At 39.2% G+C, this 10,808-nt stretch overlaps 1 protein-coding gene across 8 annotated transcripts in view; it reads left to right on the forward strand.

The window, feature by feature from the left end:
• The window catches only part of LOC128612420 (transcription factor HIVEP3), a 66,945-nt gene that overhangs the window by 42,618 nt on the left and 13,519 nt on the right, over positions 1-10,808 (forward strand). For 6 of the 8 annotated variants that reach the window (XR_008386742.1, XR_008386743.1, XM_053632574.1 and 3 more), the window contains one exon: positions 2,287-2,470. The exons of the other annotated variants lie outside the window; for them this stretch is intronic. The gene's annotated coding sequence lies outside the window, so the exon portion shown is untranslated. The remainder of the gene's footprint in view (positions 1-2,286; positions 2,471-10,808) is intronic. 8 annotated transcript variants of the gene reach the window in all.

Below are 10,808 nucleotides of genomic sequence, written 5' to 3' on the forward strand. Positions count from 1 at the left end.
AGTAGAAATGCTTTTGTTTGTGGTGAGTGAATGTGAGCTTAACAGGAGGTTTTTTAGTTCCAACAGTCAAGAAACTTGACTTAATTAAGTTAAGAAATCTTAATTTAATCTTCAGAATTTAGTTAATGTTAATGTTAATTTGAGTAATGTGTTTATGAGACCCGTTACTGTGAAACAACTTGTTGAAATGGAGAGAATAAAGTTTTTATTTGCATTTCCTTCAGAATTGTGAAATTAATTATTATTAATTTAAAGGAAGGCATAAAAGGCAGAACTATCGGTATCGATTATCGGTATCTGCTGATATCACTGAATAATCCGTATCGGCTGAGAAATTTAGTATCGTGCATCTCTAGGTAGAAGTGATTCCATGGTATGTAATGTACAGCTAGGGATCCAAGCAGTTTGTATTTATTATTGCTGTTGTTGTTCTTTTTAATTATTATTATTAGTAGTAGTAGTAGTAGTAGTAGTAGTCGGTCATCTTCATCTTTCTTTTTTCTTCTTCCTCCCTTTGTTCTTAGCGTATGTTTAATTTCACAGTCTACTTAAATAAATAGTGCTTGGTCTCAATTTGATGATTTTGAAGCTACTATTCTTAAAGTTGAGTTAATTCTCTATTGTACCACAGTACTATAATTCTTTACAAAATTGCTGTAATATCCCAGTACATGAGTATGATATTAATGTTGAAGACGATAATTCAACCATGAGTAATCCACTTGTATTTATGATCTTCATAAACCTGGTCACTGTTGGTATGATGGTAGGATAATTATGCACAGTGATTGGTTTGGCGTTTTTGTCTTCTTGGGTAGTTTTTGTTAGATGGAAAGCTCCTTGTGGCACTGCCTTGTCAAACACTCGCTCACTCACGTGGAAAACAGTTGGAAGACCAGGGGGCGCTTCTAGTCAAGTAGCTTTTGTGTGCGTCATTGTTGGGAGTAACGAAACTACAATAAACACACTAGTCTGAAAAACAGGATCTGATGAACAAACTCAAGTGTGTGTGTGTGTATGTGTGTGTAGTACTAGGAAACTCGACATTGCCCCTAGGTGTGATGGATGTGTGAATGTGTGTGTGCATGGACTGAAGTCCCATCATGTCCAGTGTTCTCAGGACAGGCCCCGGATCCACTGTAGCACTGACCAGAATAAAGTGGTTACTAAAGATGAATGAATAAAGTAGAAGGCCTGAAACAAGGTACATCTGATTTATTGATACAGTAACTGTAATTAATAACATCAGATATAAGATACTGTAACTCTGTCAGAGTTAAATAAGAGCTAAGAATGTTTACTGAGCTAGTTTGTTAGGGCTAACTCACTTTTCGTGTGAATATAATATATGTAATATAATGACACAAAGTAAAGAATGTAATAAATACACTAAAGTCGATCACCAAGAAATTGTAATATAACATGAATAAAATATTGAATGCATATACAGAGCTGTCAGTTTGCAATAAACAGAAAGATGAAACAATTCAATTCAGTTTGTATTGCATAGCACTTATATTAATAAACCTTGTCACAAAACAGATTTACAGAACTCCGGATGTAGATTTATATTTAGGTCCCTAATGAGCACGCTAGAGGCAACATTGGCAAGAAAAACTCCCCGAGATGGCATGAGGAGGAAACCTCAAGAGGAACCAGACTCAAAAGGGAATCCATCGTCTTCTGGGTGACACAGGATAATGGGATTATAAATCACTACAGGAGAGTAAAGGCAAAGAGTACTAAGTGTGCTGAAAGGATGTCCAGTGTGAGAATTTTGCTGGGGTTCTGGAATGAGCACAGGACAGTGTTTATGATTACAGCAGCAGTTATTCTGTACAAATCTACAGTATCCACATGAGCTTACAGTATACACTGAAGCAAAGGCCTTGGGCATAAACTGTTTTTGGGAAATGTAGATCTTTAGGGTGTTTCCATGTGGAACCATCCACAGCAGCCAAAACAGCTCACTTTATTGTAACTGTTTCAGATTTATTACACAGTTGCTATTGTAATTATAACAGCTTCCACATTTGAGCAAGGACAGGCTTCAGTGAACTAATGTAGAACTATTCCCCCCCAATATTCAGCTCACATCTGTGTATTTTAATTGAGCTGTGGTGATCAGCAAAGGCCAAAAATGCACCGCAATGCTGTGTAAGAGTGGTGCTTTGCATCAATGACAGTGTGTGTCCTTGTTTTACACTTTATTTTCCTCACTCAGTCTCTCTCTCTTACTCTTTCTCTTTCTCTCTCCCCCTCCTTCCCTCCTCACTTATTTCACAGAAATACACCCACTCAAATGCAAACATTCATATCCGCTGTATCACTTGGTGGCTCTCATTCATGCTGTAGCTGTGAAGAGCAGGAGGACTCGGGTGGAGGATTGCACTGCCTTCTGGCTCTCCTCGTCTGCACACTGTTGTGTTTGAACAGCTGACACAAAGCGGAATTGCAAGACTGTTTTACTGTGAGTACTTTAATGTATTTGAAATAATGAGAAGCGGAGGTGGTTTCTACACGGTGTAATCGCGTGTATGTGTAATTACTTCTGCAAATGGGTGTTGAGTTACGAGGAATGTAGTCCATGACACAGCATTACTTGGGTGAACTCTCATGGCATAACTGCTTGATATGAAATCAGTGTGCCAGTGTGCTACTAGGTTACTGATCATTTATCCTTTGACTTGAAGGTGTGTGTAGTATTTAGTTTAATATTTTGGTGTTGTATTCTCAGCATACTTTGGGAAATGTAGCTAGTACAAGCAGTTTGAATGTTATTATATGAACTGCGTGAACTCCTAAATGTGAAGTTGACTGAGGAAAATACACACAGTTACTCGAACACAAATATTTATCTGAAGTGACACAGTCTTTGTTGTGATATTTAAATGTCATAGATTACGTGACATTCACATTAACATGGTACCTGTTGACACAATGAAACACTCTCTGAATTATGAAAACTGTTGTTGTATGTTTCAGTCACTGCTTTGGAGCTGTAAAGTATTTATTGTCCATGGCTGCCAGTGTGAGTGGCAGCTCTCTCTCTCTCTCTCTCTCTCTCTCTCTCTCTCTCTCTCTCTCCATCAGGGAAAGGATAGTGAAGTGCAGTTGAAGGGCACTTCTGAAAAGCAGAGAGACACTTATTCATTAACACTGATTTGTTTCTAGAAGGTTAAGCGAGGAGAGCGTGGAGAGGTGACCGTAAGGAGAAACTAAAGAGGCTTTGAAGCGCCGCTGGAGGATGACTAACCTTATCAAAGCGTTCTGTGGCGGCTGAGGAGGCGGCTATGTGCGTTCGTCAGGGTGCAGCAGGGTGTCTGATTCATACATGTTCTCACTGGCATCGGCTGCGTTTCATTCACTTCCTGATGTGGGTAGATTCTTTCTCTGAGCGTCACACTCGAAAAGGCAGGGAGCAGGTGATTGACGGGACCGCGTCGAAAGTTGCAGTGGGCGGCTTGGCATTGAAAGCATCTTCAGTTGCTCCAGAGAATAAATGAATGAAACCGACACTGCTTGTAAATTAGAAGAATCATTATCCTTTCTGCGTGTTCATGCATTGCTTATTGTACATTCACAGCTTGCCCACCACTAGTATGTATTCCAATAGTTTTAATGTTTTTTTTGTTTGCTTGTTTTTTACTTGCAATTCAGGCATATGATAAATTTGTTTGTTTGTTTTAAAAAAATCATTATTCCTGAGATCTATTGCCTGTAATGTAATAGTTGCTTAGATGAGGAAATGTACTCAATCCTTGAGATATTCGTGGCTTGGTAAAAGGGAAAATCCTGTTCTTCACCATGTTGCACAGCCCATTCTCAGAGACTGAAAGTAGCTTTTTGCATCTCCAGATTTTCTGGAACAGTCTCACCTCTCCGGTTCATAGCAGTGCAGCACTGCAAAAACGAATTATCCAGACTTTTTTCCTCCCTTAGGTTCATTTGCCTGTCTGACTTTGGTATTGTATCCAATATCCATTATTTTAAATTTGTGCAAATTTTTCTTTAAGGTTTATTTTGTCTGTACTTTAATTAGAGCTTGCTATCACATTTAGCACGACTTTAAAGAGTTCGCACAATGCAGGATGCAAGCAGGGTCTGTTCAGTGAACATCCGTCTGTGGTCCTTGTTTTATGAGATCAGTCAGATTGTATGGTGTAATATGTGTAATACTGGTTACAATAAAACACCAGGGTGTATTGTGATACTGAGACTTTTTACCTCAGTGTAAATTAATGTATATGGCCAGCTTTCAAGCTGTGTTTGCTTTAGTGTAAATATGCTCATGTGTGTTGGAACCTGTAAGTCTGGCTGAAAGATTAAACCATGGTCCTTATTGTGGATACTAACCATTTTCAGTACGGTCCTTCAGGGTGGTGATGTTTTTTGCCCCATGATGGCATTGATGTCCCTTCCAGTATGGGCAGGTGGCGAGCTGTGCCTTTGACTCCTGTAGTGTGGCATTTAAAAGGGTCGGCCAGTGCTGCCGGTTTATTTTGAATGAACATGTTGAACGCTCGGCAAGGGGTAGGTGGGGTCGTGAGACAGTGCCACTCACGTGCCGAGGTCAGTCTGATTGCCCACTTCCTGCTGCCAGCGTGTTGCTGTACTCAGAGAGGATGCTGGGAGACAAATTTAGAGCTCCAACTCACCCTCCATCTGCCACGGCTAGCTGTAAGCTCGTCTCTATGGGAACTGCTGCCAGGCTGCCAGGAGTGAAAATAGGAAGAATGACAGTACAGTGTGTGTATATATATATATATACATATATATATACATATATATAAATATATATAAATAAATATATATATATATATATATATATATATATATATATATATATATATATATATATATGTATGTATGTGTGTGTGTGTAGGAAGAATAGGTACAGGTAGAAATAGGAAGAATGAGAGTACAGTGTGTATATATATATACATATATATAAATATATATATGTATGTATGTATGTATGTATGTATGTATGTATGTGTATGTGTATGTGTGTGTGTGTGTGTGTATATATAAACTATTTATTAAGAATAGTTGGGCTTCCATGTAATGGATGTAAGGATGTTGAAATATTACTGTTAATCTGTTTCAGTATAACCAAAAAGTATGATAAAAATATCAGCGATTTAGTTTTTGCTTGCTTCTAACTTGCCATCCACAATGATGACATCAGATGTAGAACACCAAGACTTCACAGTGTCAGGGTCAATCCACCTGCAAACTATCAGAAACAAAATTCAACTGCATCCACATAGGCAAGATGTTATTATCTGACTTGAAGGTAGAGCTGCCATATGCAGAAGTAACTGCCATTCACTGCTTCCTCCACTGAATAGGCAGCAGAAAGCAAAGGAATATGTTTGATAAAGAGCGCCAATCTTATATGAGCTTATATAAAAACAAGAAGCATTAGGATGGATATATATATATATATATATATATATATATAATTTTCACTTATTTATTTATTTACCAAAAACGACATTAAAATGTTTTATTTTAGGTTTCTTTCTAAACCTTGTCCTGGCTGTCTGCCTACAAAGTTCATGTTGGGTTAACATGAGGTTTAACTCTAAACGTAAATATACATCATGCAAAAATCCAATCAGCCAAGCATGCAGCAGCAGTGCAATACAAAAAGTCAAGCATATACAGGTCAAGAGCTTTTGTTAATGTTCACATAAGAATTGGGGAAAATTACTTTTTTCAGTGACTTTGACCGTGGCATGTTTGTTGGTGCCAGATAGGGTGGTTTCAGTATTTCAGAAACTGCTGATCTCCTGGGATTTTCATGAACAACAGTCTCTAGAGTTTACACAGAATGGTGTGAAAAACAAAAACATCCATTGAGCACCAGTTCTGTGGACAGCAATGCCATGTTGATGAGAGGGGTTAGAAGACAATGGTCAAACTGGTTCAAGCTGACAGTAAGGCTATAGTAACTCTGATAACCACTCGGTATAACTGTAGTGAGCAGAAAAGCAGCTCAGAATGCACATGGTGAACCTTAATGCGGATGGGCTACAGCTGCATAAAGCACATCATGTTTCACTCATGCCAGCCAAGAACAGGAATCTGAGGCTACAGTGGGCACAGACTAACCCAAAACTGGACCACTGAATATTGGGGAAAGACCAGATTACCCTTTCTTTCTTTTTTTTTTTTTTTTAAAAAAAAAAAAACATATGCCAGATATTAGAATTAACAAAGACTAAGAATAACTTATTTACACCTTCTTTTGTAAATAAATTACTCACATTGGCGCAACTGTAATGAGGTCAGTTGCCTAACCTCATGACTCACCTGTCACACTTCTGAAGCTGGCACTGATTGAAGCACCACTGCTTATGTTTCAGTAAAAAAAAAAAAAACAACAACAAAGTTTAATAATGAGGAGTAAGCCCCCTGTCCATTCCTGAGCTTCCCCAGCCACTCAAGCACAGGTCTCGGTTATAAAGACTGAGGCAGCTGAAAGTGCATTTACAATGTCACCACGTATTATTGGCAACAAAAAATAAATTGACACTGATATGAAAAAGTGTATTTATCAGTTGCATTCTGAGGCTGCATAATGCATTGTGTGATCACATTAAAGTGGTTTATTACACGTAGTTGAATGGGACACATTATATGCTCAAGAAGTACTAACTAGCGTGGGAAAATACTCAGCCACTATTTTGCTTAACACGTTACTATTTTGTAAGCAACATTACTGTGTCAAGGCAGACTGTTCTCTTTGCTGGTGATAGTTGTTCATGGCTACGTGCTTCGCTGTAACTAAACAGTGCATGTAAATGAGTGATTGCTGAAAGCTCTGACAGATTGTACCATGAACTCACACAAGCTAACTGTTAATGTAGCACAGTTTGCCAACTTCTTTATAGTTAGAAGTTACTAGCTGACAACCAAACCAATAGGGTAAATAGCGTTTAAGCATTAATAGGAATGGAGACTATTTTACTAACGCTGTTTTCTTGTATGTGTTAAGTTCTTAGAACAGGTTTAGAAATAAAATGTGTTTTTAGTTGAGCGCTCATCAGTGTACCTGGGCACAGTGCGAAAGTATTACATATTTGTGGGAAATGTTTATCCAGCACATTATTTCCATTTTATTAAGTGTTACTTTCTAAAAAGTGTCCATATTCTCATTAGCTAAAGCACCTTTACTTGTACGTAACTGTTTCTGCCATTTAAAGCCATTTTGGCTAACAACATTATGAATATTTGCCCAGTTATATAGCACATATTTATCTGAGCCTCCAAGTCCATTCCCTCCCCATCTAACCATCTACATTCATTAGTGTTCTAGTGTGTGTATGAACGTGGGGCAGGGAATCTCCTCTCTCCAGCAGTAGTGGCCTCATTTGGTTGCTGACTACGCATACCTTTCCTCTGTCATTGCTTCTGATATATTACACTCAACCAAATTTCCATTTCAGCACACACACATCTGCACAATACAGAAATGCCCACATAATGCCCAGTGTAACTCCTTGCATAATAAATAACTTAATAAATCACCCATCTTTGCGTTTCTTACGTGCTTAGCTAGTTAAAATAACAAGCTGCAGGAGCTTCTTTGAGGGACACACCATGTGGCTGGTGGTAAAGGTTCAGAGTAAATTTCTGGTAGTCAGACATCCACACAGAATACAAGACATTGATACTGAGAGTACATATTTTGGCTGTAATTTTGATACTAGAATCACGTTCTTCGGAATATAATACTATTTTGGTTTTTTTTGTTGTTTTTTTTTTTTTTACTGTTTCTGTGTTTTTCTTTTTTTTTAAGATGCAGGATGTAAGATTTTTCTTTGTTAGAAAAATTCCATTGCAAGCTACTTGCAGAAGAACATGTAGTAACGTGGGTTGTATTTTCCATCATGTGGGTTAATCTCATGGGTGCAAGTACCAAGTCAACACACATCCAGAGAGAATTCAGGGTTGTGTCCCAAACTATATAATGCACAGTTAACCCACTAACTCTAGCTACGTAAAGTAGTTATGTTCTCTACTCTATTAATTCTGATAGTGTTAGCATGATAGCTAAAACAGAGCAATAAATAATAAGTTGCACATCAAGGGCATGTGGATGGTTTTCCACCAGGTGTATGACATATTCATACAAATTTCTTGCCAATTTTGACAGTGCTGACTGTAAATTACTATTACAGGATATTCAGGGTGATTTACAGTAACTCAGGAAATGTTTCATTATAAAGGATTTTTTTTTTCTCTGACTCAGTAATATTTATTGCTTTGGAACTAACAGGACTTTATTTGCAGATTATTTGGTAGTGGTTTTGTGCATGGTTTGGTTAGCTTGGTTGACTTGGATATGTTCATGGGTTGGTGTTATAACAGTATTCTTTTTTAACAGAATATTTTATAATTGGCTATACAACCATGCATTAGAGCGCGTGTACATATGGTGCTTGTCAAGAGAAACCTTAGTGGAAATGTCTTGTGAATCCAGTGTTCTAAGTAATTCACCAGCTTAAATGCTAATATTCTCCCTGTTTAAGCACGTCATCAAATCTGTCTGTCATTAAGCTCCATCACTCTGCTCTTTGAGATATCAGACTTTTTCTCCCTCATTCCCTTACCCAGCAGTTCTCTTTTGTTTTTGCATTCATCTATCACTGCTCGTTCTCTGTCCTTATGTGAGCACCAGCCACTCTGTCATGTTATAATAAACTGACTCTCAGCCCTGTTGAACACCAGTTGGGAGAGAGAAGCATATGGCATGTTTTTCTTGTGTTAGTTATTTCAGAATTAGTACTGATGCATATTCAAATGTGGCTTACCCAGTGTAATTAAATTTCCCATAAGCTAATGGCTGGATCTACAGAGGACCAGGGATGATTCTTTTTGTAATCAAAGCCTACTTCTGCTCTGAGAAAGCCCAAACTGACAGTTGAAGATTTGAAAATGACCAGGTCAGGTGTTCCAATATGTAACTTTGGTGAACCTGTGGCCTCAGAGTCCTTTTCTTGGCTGACAGGAGTGGAACCAAAAGAAGAAGAACATTCGTGTATACATTTCAGTGAAATTATTTTCTTCACATATCCCAGCTTGGGTCAGAGCACAGGATCAGCCATGATATGGTTCCCCTGGAGCAGATATGGTTTAGGGCCTTTCTTACATGACCAACAGTGGTAGCTACAGTGAGGGAAAAAAGTATTTGATCCCCTGCTGATTTTGTACGTTTGCCCACTGACAAACAAATGATCAGTCTACAATTTTAATGGTAGATTTATTTGAACAGTGAGAGACAGAATAACAACAAGAAAATCCAGAAAAACGCATGTCAAAAATGTTATAAATTGATTTGCATTTTAATGAGGGAAATAAGTATTTGACTCCCTCTCAATCAGAAAGATTTCTGGCTCCCAGGTGTCTTTTATACAGGTAACGAGCTGAGATTAGGAGCACACTCTTAAAGGGAGTGCTCCTAATCTCAGCTTGTTACCTGTATAAAAGACACCTGTCCATAGAAGCAATCAATCAATCAGATTCCAAACTCTCCACCATGGCCAAGACCAAAGAGCTCTCCAAGGATGTCAGGGACAAGATTGTAGACCTACACAAGTCTGGAATGGGCTACAAGACCATTGCCAAGCAGCTTGGTGAGAAGGTGACAACAGTTGGTGCAATTATTCGCAAATGGAAGAAACACAAAAGAACTGTCAATCTCCCTCGGCCTGGGGCTCCATGCAAGATCTCACCTCGTGGAGTTGCAATGATCATGAGAACAGTGAGGAATCAGCCCAGAACTACACGGGAGGATCTTGTCAATGATCTCAAGGCAGCTGGGACCATAGTCACCAAGAAAACAATTGGTAACACACTACGCCGTGAAGGACTGAAATCCTGCAGCGCCCGCAAGGTCCCCCTGCTCAAGAAAGCACATATACATGCCCGTCTGAAGTTTGCCAATGAACATCTGAATGATTCAGAGGACAACTGGGTGAAAGTGTTGTGGTCAGATGAGACCAAAATGGAGCTCTTTGGCATCAACTCAACTCGCCGTGTTTGGAGGAGGAGGAATGCTGCCTATGACCCCAAGAACACCATCCCCACCGTCAAACATGGAGGTGGAAACATTATGCTTTGGGGGTGTTTTTCTGCTAAGGGGACAGGACAACTTCACCGCATCAAAGGGACGATGGACGGGGCCATGTACCGTCAAATCTTGGGTGAGAACCTCCTTCCCTCAGCCAGGGCATTGAAAATGGGTCATGGATAGGTATTCCAGCATGACAATGACCCAAAACACACGGCCAAGGCAACAAAGGAGTGGCTCAAGAAGAAGCACATTAAGGTCCTGGAGTGGCCTAGCCAGTCTCCAGACGTTAATCCCATAGAAAATCTGTGGAGGGAGCTAAAGGTTCGAGTTGCCAAACGTCAGCCTCGAAACCTTAATGACTTGGAGAAGATCTGCAAAGAGGAGTGGGACAAAATCCCTCCTGAGATGTGTGCAAACCTGGTGGCCAACTACAAGAAACGTCTGACCTCTGTGATTGCCAACAAGGGTTTTGCCACCAAGTACTAAGTCATGTTTTGCAGAGGGGTCAAATACTTTTTTCCCTCACTGTACCTTGTGACACTGCTCACTACAGTTGTAAAGAGTGGTCTATATTTGGGTTATTGTAGCTTGCCTGTCAGCTTGAACTAGTCTGGCCATTCTCCTCTGACTGCTGTCAACCAGGTGTTTCCACCCACAGAACTGCCAATCAATAGATGTTTTTTTTTTCTTTCTTTCTTTTTTTGCACCATTATATGTAAAC

The sequence above is a fragment of the Ictalurus furcatus genome, chromosome 1 (genome assembly GCF_023375685.1).
Source record: "Ictalurus furcatus strain D&B chromosome 1, Billie_1.0, whole genome shotgun sequence".
NCBI lineage: Eukaryota > Metazoa > Chordata > Actinopteri > Siluriformes > Ictaluridae > Ictalurus > Ictalurus furcatus.